General features: G+C 43.9%; 1 long non-coding RNA gene across 1 annotated transcript in view; it reads left to right on the forward strand.

The window, feature by feature from the left end:
* Positions 1-19,655, forward strand: part of LOC146056731 (uncharacterized) — a 31,625-nt gene extending 11,970 nt beyond the window's left edge. Inside the window, exon 3 of the long non-coding RNA XR_014469382.1 lies at positions 19,265-19,655. This is a non-coding gene — a long non-coding RNA (uncharacterized LOC146056731). The remainder of the gene's footprint in view (positions 1-19,264) is intronic.
* The last annotated feature ends 1,575 nt before the right edge of the window (positions 19,656-21,230 follow it).

Below are 21,230 nucleotides of genomic sequence, written 5' to 3' on the forward strand. Positions count from 1 at the left end.
CACAGGAATTAAAACAAAGTGTAGGTGAAATTTCAAAATTTCTTTTTTTTTGCAGAGTTTCAATTTTAATACATTTTTCTAACGAATACAGTAGATTTTACTAGAGAAATGTGACTAAAAATTGATTCCCCCAATTCTTCTGTTTTCAAAAATATCCTATATGTGGCCCTAGTGTGCACGTTGACCAAACCACAGGCTTCATAATAGAAGGAGCACCTACTTGATTTTGGAGCCTCCTTTTTATGAGATTTTTTTTTAGGCACCATGTAGGTTTCTAGGCACCATAAGTGCTAAAAGTTAGGAACCTCCCCCACAAGTCACCCCATTTTGCAATCTACACCCCTCAGGGAATTCATCTAGGGGTATAGTGTACATTTCAAACCCCCAGGGGTTTCACCAATTTTGGTACAACTGGGATGTGAAAATGGAAAATTAAATTTTTTTACACAAACATGCAGTTCTGGCTCAAAATTTTTCATTTTCACAAGGAATGAAGGAGACAAAGCACCCCAAAGTCTGTGCCCCAATTTCTCCCGAGTACGGCAATGCCTCACATGTGACCAAAAAATACCAGTTGGGCGCATGGCAGGACTCAGAAGGGAAGGAGTGATTTTTGGATTTGGCAGCACAGATTTTGGTGGAATGAATGGTGGGTGCCATGTTGCATTAGCAAGACTCCCAAAGCACCAATACAGTGGAACCCCCCCACAAGTCACCCCATTTTGCAAAGTACACCCCTCAGGGAATTCATCTAGGGGTATAGTGTACATTTCAAACCCCCAGGGGTTTCACCAATTTTGGTACAACTGGGCAGTGAAAATGAAAAATTACATTTATTTACACAAAAATGCAGTTCTGGCTCAAAATTTTTCATTTTCACAAGGAATGAAGGAGACAAAGCACCCCAAAATCTGTGCCCCAATTTCTCCCGAGTACGGCAATGCCTCACATGTGACCAAAAAATACCAGTTGGGCGCATGGCAGGACTCAGAAGGGAAGGAGTGATTTTTGGATTTTGCAGCACAGATTTTGGTGGAATGAATGGTGGGTGCTATGTTGCACCAATACAGTGGAACCCCCCCACAAGTCACCCCATTTTGCAAAGTACACCCCTCAGGGAATTCATCTAGGGGTATAGTGTACATTTCAAACCCCCAGGGGTTTCACCAATTTTGATACAACTGGGCAGTGAAAATGAAAAATTAAATTTTTTTACACAAAAATGCAGTTCTGGCTCAAAATTTTTCATTTTCACAAGGAATGAAGGAGACAAAGCACCCCAAAATCTGTGCCCCAATTTCTCCCGAGTACGGCAATGCCTCACATGTGACCAAAAAATACCAGTTGGGCGCATGGCAGGACTCAGAAGGGAAGGAGTGATTTTTGGATTTGGCAGCACAGATTTTGGTGGAATGAATGGTGGGTGCCATGTTGCATTAGCAAGACTCCCAAAGCACCAATACAGTGGAACCCCCCCACAAGTCACCCCATTTTGCAAAGTACACCCCTCAGGGAATTCATCTAGGGGTATAGTGTACATTTCAAACCCCCAGGGGTTTCACCAATTTTGGTACAACTGGGATGTGAAAATGGAAAATTACATTTTTTTACCCAAAAATGCAGTTCTGGCTCAAAATTTTTCATTTTCACAAGGAATGAAGGAGACAAAGCACCCCAAAATCTGTGCCCCAATTTCTCCCGAGTACGGCAAGGCCTCACATGTGACCAAAAAATACCAGTTGGGCGCATGGCAGGACTCAGAAGGGAAGGAGTGATTTTTGGATTTGGCAGCACAGATTTTGGTGGAATGAATGGTGGGTGCCATGTTGCATTAGCAAGACTCCCAAAGCACCAATACAGTGGAACCCCCCCACAAGTCACCCCATTTTGCAAAGTACACCCCTCAGGGAATTCATCTAGGGGTATAGTGTACATTTCAAACCCCCAGGGGTTTCACCAATTTTGGTACAACTGGGATGTGAAAATGGAAAATTACATTTTTTTACACAAAAATGCAGTTCTGGCTCAAAATTTTTCATTTTCACAAGGAATGAAGGAGACAAAGCACCCCAAAATCTGTGCCCCAATTTCTCCCGAGTACGGCAATGCCTCACATGTGACCAAAAAATACCAGTTGGGCGCATGGCAGGACTCAGAAGGGAAGGAGTGATTTTTGGATTTGGCAGCACAGATTTTGGTGGAATGAATGGTGGGTGCCATGTTGCATTAGCAAGACTCCCAAAGCACCAATACAGTGGAACCCCCCCACAAGTCACCCCATTTTGCAAAGTACACCCCTCAGGGAATTCATCTAGGGGTATAGTGTACATTTCAAACCCCCAGGGGTTTCACCAATTTTGGTACAACTGGGATGTGAAAATGGAAAATTACATTTTTTTACACAAACATGCAGTTCTGGCTCAAAATTTTTCATTTTCACAAGGAATGAAGGAGACAAAGCACCCCAAAATCTGTGCCCCAATTTCTCCCGAGTACGGCAATGCCTCACATGTGACCAAAAAATACCAGTTGGGCGCATGGCAGGACTCAGAAGGGAAGGAGTGATTTTTGGATTTGGCAGCACAGATTTTGGTGGAATGAATGGTGGGTGCCATGTTGCATTAGCAAGACTCCCAAAGCACCAATACAGTGGAACCCCCCCACAAGTCACCCCATTTTGCAAAGTACACCCCTCAGGGAATTCATCTAGGGGTATAGTGTACATTTCAAACCCCCAGGGGTTTCACCAATTTTGGTACAACTGGGATGTGAAAATGGAAAATTAAATTTTTTTACACAAACATGCAGTTCTGGCTCAAAATTTTTCATTTTCACAAGGAATGAAGGAGACAAAGCACCCCAAAATCTGTGCCCCAATTTCTCCCGAGTACGGCAATGCCTCACATGTGACCAAAAAATACCAGTTGGGCGCATGGCAGGACTCAGAAGGGAAGGAGTGATTTTTGGATTTGGCAGCACAGATTTTGGTGGAATGAATGGTGGGTGCCATGTTGCATTAGCAAGACTCCCAAAGCACCAATACAGTGGAACCCCCCCACAAGTCACCCCATTTTGCAAAGTACACACCTCAGGGAATTCATCTAGGGGTATAGTGTACATTTCAAACCCCCAGGGGTTTCACCAATTTTGGTACAACTGGGATGTGAAAATGGAAAATTACATTTTTTTACACAAACATGCAGTTCTGGCTCAAAATTTTTCATTTTCACAAGGAATGAAGGAGACAAAGCACCCCAAAGTCTGTGCCCCAATTTCTCCCGAGTACGGCAATGCCTCACATGTGACCAAAAAATACCAGTTGGGCGCATGGCAGGACTCAGAAGGGAAGGAGTGATTTTTGGATTTTGCAGCACAGATTTTGGTGGAATGAATGGTGGGTGCTATGTTGCACCAATACAGTGGAACCCCCCCACAAGTCACCCCATTTTGCAAAGTACACCCCTCAGGGAATTCATCTAGGGGTATAGTGTACATTTCAAACCCCCAGGGGTTTCACCAATTTTGGTACAACTGGGCTGTGAAAATGAAAAATTACATTTTTTTACACAAAAATGTACTACTGGCTCAAAATTTTTCATTTTCATAAGGAATGAAGGAGACAAAGCACCCCAAAATCTGTGCCCCCATTTCTCCCGAGTACGGCAATGCCTCACATGTGACCAAAAAATACCAGTTGGGCGCATGGCAGGACTCAGAAGGGAAGGAGTGATTTTTGGATTTTGGAGCACAGATTTTGGTGGAATGAATGGTGGGTGCCATGTTGCATTACCAATACAGTGGAACCCCCCCACAAGTGACCCCATTTTGCAAACTACACTCCTCAGGGAATTCATATAGGGGTATAGTGTACATTTCAAACCCCCAGGGGTTTCACCAATTTTGGTACAACTGGGCTGTGAAAATGAAAAATTACATTTTTTTTACACAAAAATGTACTTCTGGCTCAAAATTTTTAATTTTCACAAGGAATGAAGGAGACAAAGCACCCCAAAATCTGTGCCCCCATTTCTCCAGAGTACGGCAATGCCTCACATGTGACCAAAAAATACCAGTTGGGTGCATGGCAGGACTCAGAAGGGAAGGAGTGATTTTTGGATTTTGGAGCACAGATTTTGGTGGAATGAATGGTGGGTGCTATGTTGCATTACCAATACAGTGGAACCCCCCCACAAGTGACCCCATTTTGCAAACTACACTCCTCAGGGAATTCATCTAGGGGTATAGTGTACATTTCAAACCCCCAGGAGTTTCACCAATTTTGGTACAACTGGGCTGTGAAAATGAAAAATTACATTTTTTTTACACAAAAATGTACTTCTGGCTCAAAATTTTTCATTTTCACAAGGAATGAAGGAGACAAAGCACCCCAAAATCTGTGCCCCCATTTCTACAGAGTACGGCAATGCCTCACATGTGACCAAAAAATACCAGTTGGGTGCATGGCAGGACTCAGAAGGGAAGGAGTGATTTTTGGATTTTGCAGCTCAGATTCTGGTGGAATGAATGGTGGGTGCTATGTGGCATTAGCAAGACCCCCGAAGCACTGTGAAATGATGAACCTAATAATCCATAGATGTGTGGTATATTTTGAAACACTCCTTTATACATAGGCCGGGTTTGTCGGGGCAAGTTTCACAGTGGAAAATAGTTTCCTTTCTTATTCCCTTTTTATAGCAAACTTTGCACCTTTTTTGTGTCCTGCCCTTTCTTGCAGTGGAGGGGATTTCGTTGGGAAAATGCTGCCCTGGTACAATACGGGGGCCAGTACTAGAAGTACTGGGGCCCTCTGCCTGCTGGTTCCCAAATATTAGGCCCTTTATGACTTCCTCTTGAAAGTGCATAAATGTCCCCCTCTGGCCGGTGGAACGGAATAGCACGTAAGCGTTATACAGTGCCATCTGGATGATATACACGGCCAGCTTCTTGTACCAGATATTTGTTTTCCGCAGGGCACTGTACGGCTTCAGTACCTGATCTGAAAGATCCACTCCGCCCATGTACTTATTGTAATCTAGGATACAATTTGGTTTTGAGGTGTGGGTACTGGTACCTCGTACAGGGATGGAGGTGGTACTGTCTCCATGAATTGTTGTCAGTATAAGGACATCCCTCTTGTCCTTATATTTGACCAACAACATATTTTCGGTGCATATTCCCCTGCTTTCACCCCTTCTCATTACTTGGGCAATGTGCGTTTTTGGGAGGCCTCTTTGGTTCTTACGCACAGTACCGCAAGCTGCTGTACCTCTTGAACCAAGGGCCTTAAACAGGGGGATGCTGGTGTAAAAGTTATCCACATAGAGGTGATAACCCTTATCCAGGAAGGGGTGCATTAAATCCCAGACAATTTTTCCACTAACACCTACGAGGGAGGGGGGGCATTCTGGCGGTTCAATTCTTGAATCCTTCCCTTCATATACCCTAAACTTGTGGGTGTACCCTGTGGTGCTTTCACACAGCTTATACATTTTTATGCCATACCTTGCCCTCTTACTGGGAAGGTACTGGCGGAATTTAACCCTTCCTTTAAAATGTATAAGGGACTCGTCGATGCTAATACATTTATCAGGGATGTATAGCTCTGCAAATTTGGCACTGAAATGATCAATGACCGGCCTGACTTTGAATAGCCTGTCAAAGGTGGGATCATCTCTGGGTGGGCACTGTGCATTATCGGTGTAATGTATAAATTTATGGATTGCCTCAAAACGAGCCCGGGGCATGGCCATACGGTAAAATGGGGTGCTGTACAGAACATCTGTACTCCAATATTGCCTAATTTGTGGCTTTTTTACTATGCCCATATGAAACACCAGACCCCAAAACGTCATCATCTCTACTGCATCTACAGGGGTCCACCTAGCAAATGATGACGTGAGGTTTTGAGCAATAAACTGCTGGGCATATAAATTAGTTTGGTCCACCATTAAATTTATAAAATCATCAGAGAAAAATAATTTGAAAAAGTCAATTTCTCTGAGACCTGTGGAATCAAATTGGATTCCTGGCATGGCCAAAAACTCAGGAACCTGGGGCTCAAAATTGTCTGGTGGTGGGGTCCATACGAGATCAATTATTGGGGGGGGGGGGGTCTCAGCTGCTCTACGGGGGCGTCTTTGAGGGGGTCCCTCATCACCAGAGGAGGAAGAGGAGCTTAAGACGAATCCTTCAAATTCCCCGCTTGCCTCACTGGCTGTGTCAGAATCAGAAGCAAGCATGGCATATGCCTCCTCCACTGAATACATTCTTCTGGATGACTGGGATGACATTTGGGATGACATTTTTATTTTTGTGTTACTGGTAGTGAAATGTTTCAACACGTGTATAGTGTAGGGGGGGGGGGTACAAACTTTATTTCAACCCGGGGGGTATGTAGTGTGTAGTGTGTATGTAGTGCAGAAAAAAAAAATACTTTATACAAAAAAAAAAAATTGATGGGGTTAAAAAAAAAAAAAATTGAAGGGGTTAAAAAAAAAAAATTGAAGGGGTTAAAAAAACAAAAAAAAAGGTCCTGCGCCAAAAATTGAGCACATATGTTGGTCAGTAACGTCCGTCACTGAACAGCGCTCAAAGGCAACAGGAATTTGATCAAAACAAAAAAAAAAATAGATCAACCCTGTGCCGAAAAAGCTGATCAGTGATGTACGTCACTGATCAGCGCACAGTGGCCACAGGACACCCACAAAATCACAATGTGTGTAAAAAAAAAATAAAAAAAAGACCACACAGCACCCACAAAAAAAAAAAGGGTGATCAGTGATGCGACACTGATTACCAGTGAGGGGCAGCAGGTGCACAACCTTTGGTGCAACTGGCAGCAACTGACAGGTATATATAAAAAAAAAAAACCTCTGCGCCCCCAAAAAGTTGCTGATCACCTCAGATATAGTGATCAGCACAAAAGGCGGGGGTAGCAGACACAAAATATACACTCTCTATCACTCTCTGTCACTATCTCTCTCTATCTCTCACTATCTATCACTATCTATCACTATCTATCACACTGCAGCAGCAGCACTGACAGTTATATGTATAAAAAAAAACCTGCACCCCCAAAAAGGGGGGGTAGCAGACACAAAATATACACTCTCTATCACTCTCTGTCACTATCTCTCTCTATCTCTCTATCTCTCACTATCTATCACTATCTATCACTATGACACTGCAGCAGCAGCACTGACAGTTATATATATAAAAAAAAAAACCTGCACCCCCAAAAAGGGGGGGTAGCAGACACAAATCTCTCTATCTCTCACTATCTATCACTATCTATCACTATCTCTCACTATCTATCACTATCTATCACTATGACACTGCAGCAGCAGCAGTGACAGTTATTTATATATAAAAAACCCCTTCACCCCCAAAAAGGGGGGGTAGCAGACACAAAATATATCTCTCTCTGTCACTATCTCTCTATCTCTCTCTCTCTATCTCTCTCTCTCTATCTCTCTATCTCTCTATCACACTGCAGCAGCAGCAGGAAGTCTCAGGAAGTCAGATCCAGGAAGCGTCCAGCACGCAACAAGCAGTGATCAAGTGATCAGGTAAGGTATTTGCAAGGATCAGGTAAGTATTAGCAAGGATCAGGTCAGTATCACGGCAGATAGGCACGGTGACCGCTCTGCACGCTATTCCAGACCGGAATGGCGTCTGCAGCGCAGTCACCGTTAGTTTAAATGTCGCGCCTTGGCTGTGATTGGTCCGTGGGTCCCACGGACCAATCACAGCCTTGGGGGCAGGTGGGGTGAGGGTGGGGTGAGGTGTCATCGTCACCAAAGACCCCCTCATGCCCCCTGACGCCCGGCGGTGATTGACACCTGTGTTACCAAGCGTCTGATTCGCTGGTAACACAGGAAAACGCTGTGAATGGCTGTTCACACTGAACAGCCAATCACAGCGATCGCCGACGGGGGGGCGGCATCGCAGCCCCCCCTGGGCATGCAGGGACATGTCTGCTGTCAGGGACGCAGTGACAGTTTAAAGTCATGACGTATATATACGTCATGTGTCGGGAAGTACTTCCCGGCCATGACGTATATATACGTCAAATGTCGTGAAGGGGTTAAAACCCATCCCTAATATTATGTCCGTCATTGATAACTTTAGTTCTTTTGCCGGTTATAAGGTAAATCCCTCTAAATCTGACCTGCTTCCACTCACTCCTTCCGCCCTCACATTTGCTTCTAATCCTATCCTCTCTCAGTTTTCCCTGAATAAAATGAAACTAACATATCTAGGTGTCTTTGTCCCTGCCGACCTGACTAAATTATACGCAACAAATTATAACCCGATTATGTCCAAAATCTCTCAGTTATTGACCTCTTGGTCTTCCTTACCGATTTCGTCACTGGGGAGGGTGGCGACTTTAAAAAGTATCATATTTCCAAAAATATCTTACTACAGATGCTGCCTCTGAGACCCAACAGGAAAGACTGTTCAGCCTACGATAAACTATTTACAAAATTTTAATGGAATAATAAATAACCCCGTATAGTCTTAACAAAACTGAAGCTCCATAAGGAGCATGGTGGCCTGGCCGTCCCGGACCTTCTATCCTTCTCTAGAGCCGTCGCCTTTCGGTACATTTCGGATTGGTTATTAGACTCCTTTATTTATACTAATTATAATTTGCAACAAGCACTAGTGGCCCCATATGATCTCAAAGCCCTGCTACACACCCCGAAATCCCTTATACCGCCCACTTTAAAAAAATTATATTCTGTTTTGGGATACATACCAGGCCTGGGGGGCCATACATAAAGCTTGGGGCAGAAACCCTACACATTCCAAATTTATATCTATAGGAGGCAATCCTTGTTTTACCCCACCTCTTACCAATTCTAGATTCACTGTCTGGAAGCTTAAAGGAATCTCTGCAATTAGAGATGTGTTTGACCCAGGTGGTTCTCTATATTCTTTCACTGATTTAGTAAATCTTTTTGATTTACCTTGGTCAGATTTTTTCATGCACCTACAACTGCGACACTATATACAGTCTCTTCCAATCCCCTGGCCAAATGAAGAAACACCGGACCCTCTCACCTCACTGATTACTAGAATTAGCAAAACACATTATAAAACGCAATGGCTATATGGCGACATACTTATCTCCATTATAAACATGGGTAAGCTATGGTCCCCCCTCCTCGAGACTTGGTCTTCGGAATTCTCTTCCCCTGTGACTAGACGAGACCTAACTCATTCTATACCATCCATATTTAACATTTTGCACTCAGCGCCATTACAGGAGATCCATTTGAAATTTCTGTACCGAGCATATATTTCACCGGGCCAGAGAATGCACATGGTTTCTTCAGACTCAGGTAGATGCCCTAAGTGTCATTCTCCAAAAGCCCTATTTCTACACAACTTTTGGCACTGTCCCAAAATGGCAAAATTTTGGTTCAAAGTGAAATGGTATATACATAACTCATTTGATATTGATATATATCAATATTGTTCAATATAAAAGCTCTTTTAGGTTTACAAACTGCTGCTTGGCAGATACCCCAGTCCGCACACCCAATGATCCCCCTTCTGATAATAATCCTTACAGTTGCAAAAAAGCTCATAGTTAAGCAGTGGATTTCCCCTGTACCCCCCAGGCTTGAGCATTTACAATCTGAACTGACCACAATACTTTGATACGAGTCTACTCTCCCAGATGTGGACTGTAAAACCCAGAAATTCTTATCTAAATGGTCCCCGCTAATTGAAACGTTAGCACCTTAATTTAGAGAACATATACTTGAGGTTACTCTGAGATAATATACCCCCCCCCCCCTTATTTCCCTCTGGTGTGAATGATGGATGAATGAGTCGTTACTGTTTTGTAGGTTTAACTAGCTCAGATGATTTATTGAATTGGTTTTGGTGCACGTTGCGATTTCATATTTGTCCAAAGCTTTATAACACACTCTTGACATTGATGGTATCACATGTACCTTAGCAATTTTCTAGGCATCACAATATATATATATATTTATTTATTTTTTGGACTCTTAAGGTTCATATTTTTCAGTAATTTTTCTGATGATGTAAAGAGTAATCTGCGGGGAATGTTTATACTGCGACACTGACGGCGAGATCCTCCTTCTGTCGATGTTGCATTCTGTACCTCGTTTGTAGGCATATTTTTTCCTTTTGGAATATTTGCTATGTATATGTGAAAATCTCAATAAAACATAAAAAAAAAAAAATCATTATTAAACCATTATTAAATCATTAATAAATAAACCACAAGAATAATCATCCATGTGACATAGCATCTGTGAGCTAACAGCACATTCTTGTGATAACAGCATTTTAATCTCTGCCAGTTATTTTTAAAACACATCAGTTTATAATTTCCCTGCACAGATTCCAGCCACTTCCTAACTGTCATTGTAACATATAGCATAACAATGCAGCTGAGTCCAGGGTGATGTCACAGACAGTGTGATGATGTCACAAAGAGGGGTGATGTCACTGCTTCTACTGGGGACATGTTATGTAACCGGCACTACTGGGGACATGTTATGTAACCGGCACTAGGATACCTATGATATGGAAATAAATCGGTAATGTACATTTGTATGTAATACAGGGGCTGTGACTTTTCTGTAGGACAATGTCTCTGGGGAATAGTTATTTTGGTTACAGCAACTTATTTTCTATATGACATTAGTTTTATTATTTCATTTATTCAAAAAGATTAAATGATAAGAAATATCATTACAGTAATGTACAGTAGATCCATATAATAATATATGAAAAGTTCACATACTCTATAAAACAATTTAACCTTCATTACACATATACATACAGAAACACTCAGCGAGGCACTGGAAGAGGGATGTCAGAAAATGCAGGTACACAATAAGCAGAGAAACCAATAATATGAACATGGGGGACATTGAGGTTCTTGGCACAAAAATGTGAGCCCACCTACCACGTCAAGGTGACCTCATCAGGTGGGTGGAGGGGGAGGGAGGGGAGGAGCCTGTGCTATACTATTCTATGCTATGCTTAGCTATGCTATACTAAGACCATAGTCTTAGCATAGCATAGCTAAGCATAGCATAGAATAGCATAGATAGTCTTAGCTGAGACTATGTTAGGACTATGCTAATCTATGCTATGCTTAGCTATGCAATACCAAGACCATTGTCTTAGAATAGCATAGCTAAGCATAGCATAGAATAGCCTAGTCTTAACATTGTCTTAGCTAAGACTATCTATGCTAAGCTATTCTATTCTATGCTGTGCTTAGCTATGCTATACTAAGACCGAAGTCTTAGCATAGCATAGCTAAGCATAGCATAGAATAGCCTAGTATAGTTCAGGTGGGTTGGGGAGGGGAGGGAGGGGGGGGGGGGAGGGATTTTTTTTTTTGCAGGAGTCTGTTGTTGTCTAACTCGTGCAGCACCCGTTTTTCATGAATTTGGAGACTCTTGACCTGAACGAGCCAGGTTTCTTCTGCTGGGCTGGGCGATCATCCACAGACAGGGGTGTGCATTTGGCAGCATTAACCATATCTGCCAGTTTGGGAATGACCGGGTCTGCCGGCTTGGGAATGACCGCGTCTGCCGGCTTGGGAATGACCGCGTCTGCCGGCTTGGGCATGACCGTGTCTGCCGGCTTGGGCATGACCGCGTCTGCTGGCTTGGGCATGACCAGGTCTGTTGTTTTGGCCATGATTGGGTCTGCCAGCTTTTGCTCGACCGGGGCTGCAGGCTTTGGCTTGACCAGGTTTGTTGGTTTGGCCTTTATTGGGTCTGCCAGCTTTGGCTTGTCCAGGGCTGCCCGCTTAGACTTGATCGGGGCTGCAGGTTTTGGCTTGACAGGGCCTGCCAGCTTTGGTTTGACCGGGGCTGCCAGCTTAGGCTTGCCCGGTTCTGCCAGCTTTGGTTTGAATGCGTCTATATAGCAAGAGGGGGGCCCTAGACTGCACACCCTGTAAGGAGGGGGGCTCAATGGCTTGACTGGTTCTGCCAGCTTTGGTTTGACCGGGGCTTTTGGCTTGATTGGTTCTGCCAGCTTTGTTTTTTTGTGTGTGTCTATATAGGAAGAGGGCCCTAGACTGTACACATTGTAATGAAATGTGCTCGGCGGCTTGGCCTTGACCTGGGTCGCCGCTTTGACCCGCTCAGATGTTGGCCCAGATGTCGCCAGCTTGGCCTGCTCAGATGTTGGCTGCCTTCGCACAACATGTTTTGGTGCCACAGGCCGATACTGAGGCCGGGATGGTGTGCCTGGCCCTTGAGAGACCGGCATATTAGCTTCTCTGCTTTGACTTCTCTAGACTGTGACTTATCTTGTCGAGAGGCTGCAGCAAAATGAGGTCCAGCAGTCTGGGCACCCTTATTTATACCCCGTTAGGCTCAGCCTATGCCCATATATGGTCATAGCTCAGCCTATGCCCATATATATATAGTGTGATGATGTCACAGTGTGATGATGTCACAGTGTGATGATGTCACAGACAGTGTGATGATGTCACAGACAGTGTGATGATGTCACAAAGAGGGGTGATGTCACAAACGGTTACACTTTCAGCCCTTTGGCACTGCTACTACTGGGGACATGTTATGTAACCGGCACTACTGGGGACATGTTATATAACTGGCACTACTGGGGACATGTTATGTAACTGCCACGACTAGGGACATGTTATGTTAATGGTACTACTGGGGACATGTTATGTAACTGGTACTACTGGGGACATGTTATGTAACTGGCACTACTGGGGACATGTTATGTAACTGGCACTACTGGGGACATGTTATATAACTGGCACTACTGGGGACATGTTATGTAACTGCCACGACTAGGGACATGTTATGTAAATGGTACTACTGGAGACATGTTATGTAACTAGGGCACTTCTGGGGACATGTTATGTAACTGGTACTACTGGGGACATGTTATGTAATGGGCACTATTGGGGACATGTTATGTAATTGGTACTACTGGGGACATGTTATGTAATTGGTACTACTGGGGACATGTTATGTAAATGGTACTACTGGGGACATGTTATTACTACTAGATTGTAAGCTCCTCTGAGCAGGGCCCTCTTCCTTCCTGTTGTCAAAGCCCACTTCTCTTCACATTTCACTCACAGCTCTCCTATACTCCAACACTCAGTGACCATCTTTGTCCGCATACTCCTCTCCATCATTGGCCTCAAGCCTCTAGTTGTATGTTGATTGAGTCCTCACTACTTACATTTAAGCTGTAATGTGTATTGATCTGTGGCGCTCTCTATTTGTACTGTATTTTTGTTATTTATTCAATGTTATGCCAAGCTTTGTCTCCCTGTATTGTTCCTTTGTATGGCGCTGCGAAACACTTGTGGCGCCTTATAAATAAAATTATAATAATAATAATAATGTTATGTAACTGGCGCTACTGGGGACGTGTTGTGTAACTGGCGCTACTGGGGACGTGTTGTGTAACTGGCGCTACTGGGGACGTGTTGTGTAACTGGCGCTACTGGGGACGTGTTGTGTAACTGGCGCTACTGGGGACGTGTTGTGTAACTGGCGCTACTGGGGACGTGTTGTGTAACTGGCGCTACTGGGGACGTGATGTGTAACTGGCGCTACTGGGGACGTGTTGTGTAACTGGCGCTACTGGGGACGTGTTGTGTAACTGGCGCTACTGGGGACGTGTTGTGTAACTGGCGCTACTGGGGACGTGTTGTGTAACTGGCTCTACTGGGGACGTGTTGTGTAACTGGCGCTACTGGGGACGTGTTGTGTAACTGGCGCTACTGGGGACGTGTTGTGTAACTGGCACTACTGGGGACGTGTTGTGTAACTGGCACTACAGGGGACGTGTTGTGTAACTGGCACTACTGGGGACGTGTTGTGTAACTGGCACTACTGGGGACGTGTTGTGTAACTGCCACTACTGGGGACGTGTTGTGTAACTGGCACTACTGGGGACGTGTTGTGTAACTGGCACTACTGGGGACGTGTTGTGTAACTGGCACTACTGGGGACGTGTTGTGTAACTGGCACTACTGGGGACGTGTTGTGTAACTGGCACTACTGGGGACGTGTTGTGTAACTGGCACTACTGGGGACGTGTTGTGTAACTGGCACTACTGGGGACGTGTTGTGTAACTGGCACTACTGGGGACGTGTTATGTAAATGGCACTACTGGGGACGTGTTATGTAAATGGCACTACTGGGGACGTGTTATGTAAATGGCACTACTGGGGACGTGTTATGTAAATGGCACTACTGGGGACGTGTTATGTAAATGGCACTACTGGGGACATGTTATGTAACTGGCACTACTGGGGACATGTTATGTAACTGGCACTACTGGGGACATGTTATGTAAATGGCACTACTGGGGACATGTTATGTAACTGGCGCTACTGGGGACATGTTATGTAACTGGCACTACTGGGGACATGTTATGTAGATGCCTCGTGCATGTGTGCATAATCTATTTAGTGATCACCGAAGCAGAAGTAATCCTAGGCTCCCCCCAACTGTCCCCGCCCCCTATCCGTAGAACACTGCAACCTGCCGGTAGGACAGTGTCCACTTAGCAGGACTGTCCCGCTGTTATCAAAACAGTTGGTAGGTATGTGGTCTTCCAGCTGTTGTGGAACTACACATCCCAGCATGCCCACAGTTTTACTATTAGGATATGCTACAGAGGAAATGTGTACAGCTATTATCTAAGTAGGGAATTTATTGTTCTGTTCTTTATCCAATAGGAACAAAAGAGAGAGACTCAGAGCCAGAGACTACTACCCCAGTTGCCCGGTGGCATGCAGTGCCTGGCCTGTATTTGAAACACTGATAGGACTGATTAGCAGCTGTTCCCAATTTCTACCACTGGGTGGCACTCACAGCAGAATATCACCAACAGCAAATTAATTGACCTAAGGAAGAACAAGAGCATCATCTGTATCCCACGGCAACAACTACAGCCAAAGCTGTGATTGGCGACCTTGCAAGTGACATAATCAGTACTCCTGCAGACCTGAGGCCTCAGATTACATAGGCAGTTGTGCTGTATGATAGACTGGTGTCTGCAACCAAGGGACATTGATGTGGATCTTGAGCTATTCTAATAAAATTAAAATAAAAACCTAGAAAGATGACTACATATTGTTACTCGTATGGATTAGCCAGGCACCGTTTGAAGTGCACATATTGCGGAGGCAGCCGGTTTGCTAGTTGGACAATTTTTCTGGTTAGTTGCTTTCCATCTTCCCTAAGCAACGGAGATTTTGTGGAGATGATCTGGAAGACCCTTTGTTTTCCCAAGCAAATTGGTTATTGTAGTTCAGTGATGGCTAACCTTGACACTCCAGCTGTTGTTGAACTACACATCCCAACATGCCCAGCATCAGTTTTAGCATGGCCAAATAGTAAAACTGATGCAGGGCATGCTGGGATGTGTAGTTCAACAACAGCTGGCGTGTCAAGGTTAGCCATCACTGTTGTAGTGAGTGCGAGGTTATGGGAGCCGTTAGGTAGAATATAGTACTGAATAGCTTTTCTTAGGAGATTGGCGTGATGCAATAGTACTGGGCAGACTGGCATGCATGTACAGGCAACGGGGGTGAGGGTGTCAATAACAACCCTTGGGCATGCTAATTGTTCATTGCTCAATGTGTAAACACTGGACAATAGCATGTACAATATAGCTCATGCAGACGGAGACCCTGTGCCCCTCCAAAAATGGCCACCGCTATGAAGAAGACAGACGCTAGAGGTGCTCCTTTACCTCTAGCGTTTTCCGGGGAAGTGCAGAGTGCCCAGCGCTACCCGGAAGTGCGGATTCTGGGAGCACTGTGTGCATGCAACCCCTGGCAAAGAGCAAGTAAACCCCCCTGGCATGGAGCAAGTAACCCCCCCTGGAATGGAGCAATTAAACCCCTGTCAAAGAGCAAGTAAACCCCCCGGCAATGAGCATGGATCCTACCATGACAACAAGCATGTAATCCCACCTGGCAACGAGCATGGAACCCCTGGCAATAAGATTTTAGGTAAGCGGCACTTAAGTGCCTATCAGTGCAATTAATCTCAGTTAATCGCCAAAATTTCACGCAATTAAACATTTCAATCGTTGCCCACCACTAATTATAACAGTAATGTGGGGACGCGCATCTTTTACACCGCTGTACAGAGAAATGCAAGCATGCGAGACGCAGGATTCTGTGTGTTTCCACCTTATTCATAAAGAGGGAACAATTTACCAGACAATATCAACTTAGTTTTGCCTTTTAAGTGATTCTGGCTAAAGCAGTACAACATAAATTACTACAGTGTGATTAACACTGCAGATGGTAGCCTCCAGCCATAGCTAAAGCTGGGCCCACACACCATACAATTATCTGGCAGACCATCTGTCCAAGCTGCGGTTCCAAAGTCATCAGCAAAGGATTACTGTGTCTAGGTAGGTAATTAGCCAACATGTGAAAAAGGATGACAGAAATAGTCAACACATTAAAAGGTCAACACAAATTTTTTTTATTTTGGGGGGTGTCAAACTGTAGGTTTGAGCACATAATACCCCAATTAGTGTATGCCATGCCGCAGAGGTGCGTTCCTGCACTAGTAATGTTCCCAACCATAGACCACGCAGATGGTAAGATGGGACAGAGATAAACAAAATGTGCCTAAAATTCCACAAACTGACCTGTGTGCCCCAATCTGGCAGATAATTGCATAGTGAGTGCCCAGCTTAAGCTGCAGAACAGCGGCGATACAATATTCAGGTGACAAGCTGCCCTCCACGAATTAGCATTTTTCATAACTGCTGACGTCTTTGCCTTAAGAGCTGTGATTGGAGAGCAGCTGCCACTATCCAGGTATTGGTAACCTGAGGGGGTGATTGGGCGCTACATATGGGTATCAGCAGACTCCTTTTAAAATTTACAGCTGCAATTACAATGCTTAAGAGCAATGATTCTCCACTCCAGTCCGGATGCATCTCCAACAGGTCAGATTTTCAGGGCTTCAGGATAATACCCTTTCACACTGACAAATATTTCCCAGGTTATTGCACATGAACGCGCAACAACCCAGGACATTGTGCAGTGTGAAAGCGTCATGAAAGATAATCCTGGTATTTCAACACAGGTCTTGACCAGGGTTGGACCCAGGACACTCACGGTTCCAGGGGTAAATGGGTAACCCAGGTCAACGCGACCCAGGTCCTGTTCACTGCAGTGTAAAGGCGCTGCTGGAAGATGCTGTCATCTCCTCCAGATGATGTCACCCACTTATCTTTATGCCGGGACGGGCGACTAATGTGAACGTGCTTGCAAGCCGGGTACAACATCCAGGGTGCGACCCAGCTTCTTAGCGTGAAAAAGGTATTTGTGTGATCATTACAAAAACAACAAAACAGATGAATTCACCTGTGCATGAATAAAGAAATCCAGAAAACAGGACTGTTGCTTTAAATTGGCTAAATCTCTGAAGTCACACCAGTGCCTGCTACTGGCTGATTGTTACATTTGGGCCATTGGGGCAGATGTATTATGCCTTAACAAGAGATAAATACAAGGGTGATAAAGAGAGATAAACGTCCAGCCAATCACCTGCTAACTGCCATGTTACAGGCTGTGTTTGAAAAAAAGTCAGTAAGGAGCTGATTGGCTGGACGTTTATCTCTCCTTATCACCCTTGCATTTATTTCTTGTTAAGGCATAATACATCTTCCCCATTACGTCCTGCACAAGGCTTGATGACTTGTCACGCATAGAACAGCACCACAGTAAGGATCTGGACATAAGCATTAATGCTGGATACACAGTATAATATCTGTCAAATTAATCTAAATATGGCCACAATTATCCAAACCCCCCCCCCCCCCCCCTTTTTCTTCTTCCTTTCGGTCCGCCAGTGACACAGGCTTTTTTGGACCTTACGTTGTTTTTGTTTTCCTCTCTTTTTCCTTGTTTCTATTGTTTTATTACATATTTAAAAATCAGATGATGTGTGTTTTGTAATCTGGATCCATCTATAATGGTGTAATTGAATTGCTATACTATTACATTTTAACTGTACGGATCTCTGTTTATGCTACTATATCCAATAAATATTTTTAAATATATATACACATTATCTGTCAAATATTTCTGGTTGGAATGAAATTTTGGTCCTGTCGAGGAGCATATGACAATTGACCATTTTGCCCCCAAACACGGGAAAATAGATATAAATGGACCATCAACCAATAGACAAATTAGTTACCTGCATTTCATTAAACCAATAAATCCAAATGACCCATTTTTGCCCAATTCCTGGCTTTAAGAAGTAAAGGGTTGATATTGTAATAGTGTGTATACAGCGTAATATCTTTAAATAAAAAACACCCAAGCAGTTTGTATACATAATGTAATGATAGGTTTGTTTTGTAACCCTAAATAGTATTTATTATGTAATTATCCCAATAATACATCAAAATTACAGCAAATTGTTGCATTAATTACAGATATGGAACCAATATAATGTAAAACAACTTGACTGCCCAACTTACTGTACCTGTGATATCTGAAATCACAATGCAGTTAGGGAACACGGTATAAAAACAAAGAAAAAGGGTTCTAAAGGGTCAATCCAATTCTCAGCACTGTGAATAGCGCCAGGAGGGGGCGGATCTACTCAACTCGCCGCTAAGTCGGAGAATGCCAGAACTCTCGGGTGGTTAGTCGCAAGTACCGGCCTTTTCCAACTTGAATGCCTCCCGCAATGGTATTTGCACCGCGCTAGAGCACAAAACAGCATCGCCGCCCTAGTTTTGTCAGATTTCTTGGTGATGGCAATCCTACATTACCAGAGAAGCCCAGGAACAGAGCATTGTGTCCCTCATGGAGAGGGTCAGGTAGGCAAGTACGACCTGCTTCAACGTTGCTTCGGCTCCAGGTTTGTTAGGTGCCCAATGGACAGGACAATGAGGTGCTGGTATATGGTCGTTAGGTCAACACTATTAAGGTCGCATACATTGGGTCAACCACTGAGTGTCTACATGCAAGGGCAGTGGTTCCCAACCCTGGTCCTCAAGTACCCCCAACAGTGCATGTTTTGCAGGTCTCCACACAGAATCACAAGTACTATAATTAGCGCCACCTGTGGATCTTTTCAAATGTGCCTGAATGAGTGCACCTGCTACACATCCCAGCATGCCCACAGTTTTACTATTAGGATATGCTACAGAGGAAATGTGTACCGCTATTATCTAAGTAGAGGATTTTTTGTTCTGTTCTTTATCCAATAGAAACAAAAGAGAGAGACTCAGAGCCAGAGACTACTTCCCCAGTTGCCCGGTGGCATGCAATGCCTGGCCTGTATTTGAAACACTGATAGGACTGATTAGCAGCTGTTCCCAATTTCTACCACTGGGTGGCACTCACAGCAGAATATCACCAACAGCAAATTAATTGACCTAAGGAAGAACAAGAGCATCATCTGTATCCCACGGCAACAGCTACAGCCAAAGCTGTGATTGGCGACCTTGCAAGTGACATAATCAGTACTCCTGCAGACCTGAGGCCTCAGATTACATAGGCAGTTGTGCTGTATGATAGACTGGTGTCTGCAACCAAGGGACATTGATGTGGATCTTGAGCTATTCTAATAAAATTAAAATAATAAAAACCTAGAAAGATGACTACATATTGTTACTCGTATGGATTAGCCAGGCACCGTTTGAAGTGCACATATTGCGGAGGCAGCCGGTTTGCTAGTTGGACAATTTTTCTGGTTAGTTGCTTTCCATCTTCCCTAAGCAACGGAGATTTTGTGGAGATGATCCGGAAGACCCTTTGTTTTCCCAAGCAAATTGGTTATTGTAGTTCAGTGATGGCTAACCTTGACACTCCAGCTGTTGTTGAACTACACATCCCAACATGCCCAGCATCAGTTTTAGCATGGCCAAATAGTAAAACTGATGCAGGGCATGCTGGGATGTGTAGTTCAACAACAGCTGGCGTGTCAAGGTTAGCCATCACTGTTGTAGTGAGTGCGAGGTTATGGGAGCCGTTAGGTAGAATATAGTACTGAATAGCTTTTCTTTTTTTTTTTTATATTGAATTTTTATTGAATTTACAAGTTCAGATAGGGACAAGTATCAAAAACAAAGGAAAAATGATAGAGAAAAATACATACAAACAAACAAACCAAAAAAAAAAAAATATATATATTTACATATATATGTATAGGTGTTACATCATTACCAGTATCAACTGTAGACTAGTACATGCCAGGTTGACTAAAGTAAACTGAGTAAAGGAGAAAAATAGATACAGGGACTCTGTTAAAGGACACAGTTTATGCAGAAACATAGAAACAGGAGTGGTTCGGGTTGCTCGTAATTAATGAACAGAACTGGGATTTTGCCCAGGCGAATCAAGTATAGATAGGTCTATAACGGCATTATGGGAACATGGTTGGCCTGTTCTCCCTCCATCTGTTCCATTTAAAGTGGATGGAAGATGCCTTGGAGGAATATACGACATCAGATGTCTTAAATATGAAGTGTTTATGGATCTTGTTTTCGATCATATGGATGGTTGGTATGTCAGGTGATTTCCAGAATTGGGCAATAGAGGCTTTAGCCGCGATCAAGATATGACCAAGGAGGTAATTATCGCTGCTAAGAAGCACACCTGGGCAGTAGTGGAAGAGAGCAATAAGAGGGTCCATATGTATGGATTGATTTAATACATTGGAGATAAGGAGAAATATTTCCTTCCATAAGGAATGTAAGACTGGGCAAGCCCAAAAAATATGCAGAATGTCTCCAACTGAGCCACAACCTCTCCAACACCGGGCGGAGACAGAAGGCCAAAACTGATGTAGTCGGTCTGGGGTAAGATAGGCCCTATGGACCAATTTATAGTACATCTCTACATGGTTGATGCATTTAGAAATCTTGAAGCTTGAGCGGAAAATAAATTTCCACACCTCATCTGAAAAGACGTTTGGCAAATCCTTCTCCCATCGGCGTTGTGAAGGGAACTTACTTTTCAAACAACTGGAAATCAGATATTTGTACCAGCGAGTGATACCACCTTTTGTGGCTGGAGTTTCAATGAGAGCAAGTAGTATTTTAGGTATTGAGAGCTGGGCAGGGGGTTTGGGAAGGAAGCTACTGAGCCAGTGCCTAATCTGTAAATACTTATAGAAGTCCTGCTTCGGGACATGGTATTGTGATTGTAGGTGGGAAAAGGGAACTACTGTTC

This window comes from Crinia signifera, unplaced genomic scaffold (genome assembly GCF_055691185.1).
Source record: "Crinia signifera unplaced genomic scaffold, ASM5569118v1 HAP2_SCAFFOLD_87, whole genome shotgun sequence".
NCBI classification, from domain to species: Eukaryota; Metazoa; Chordata; class Amphibia; order Anura; family Myobatrachidae; genus Crinia; species Crinia signifera.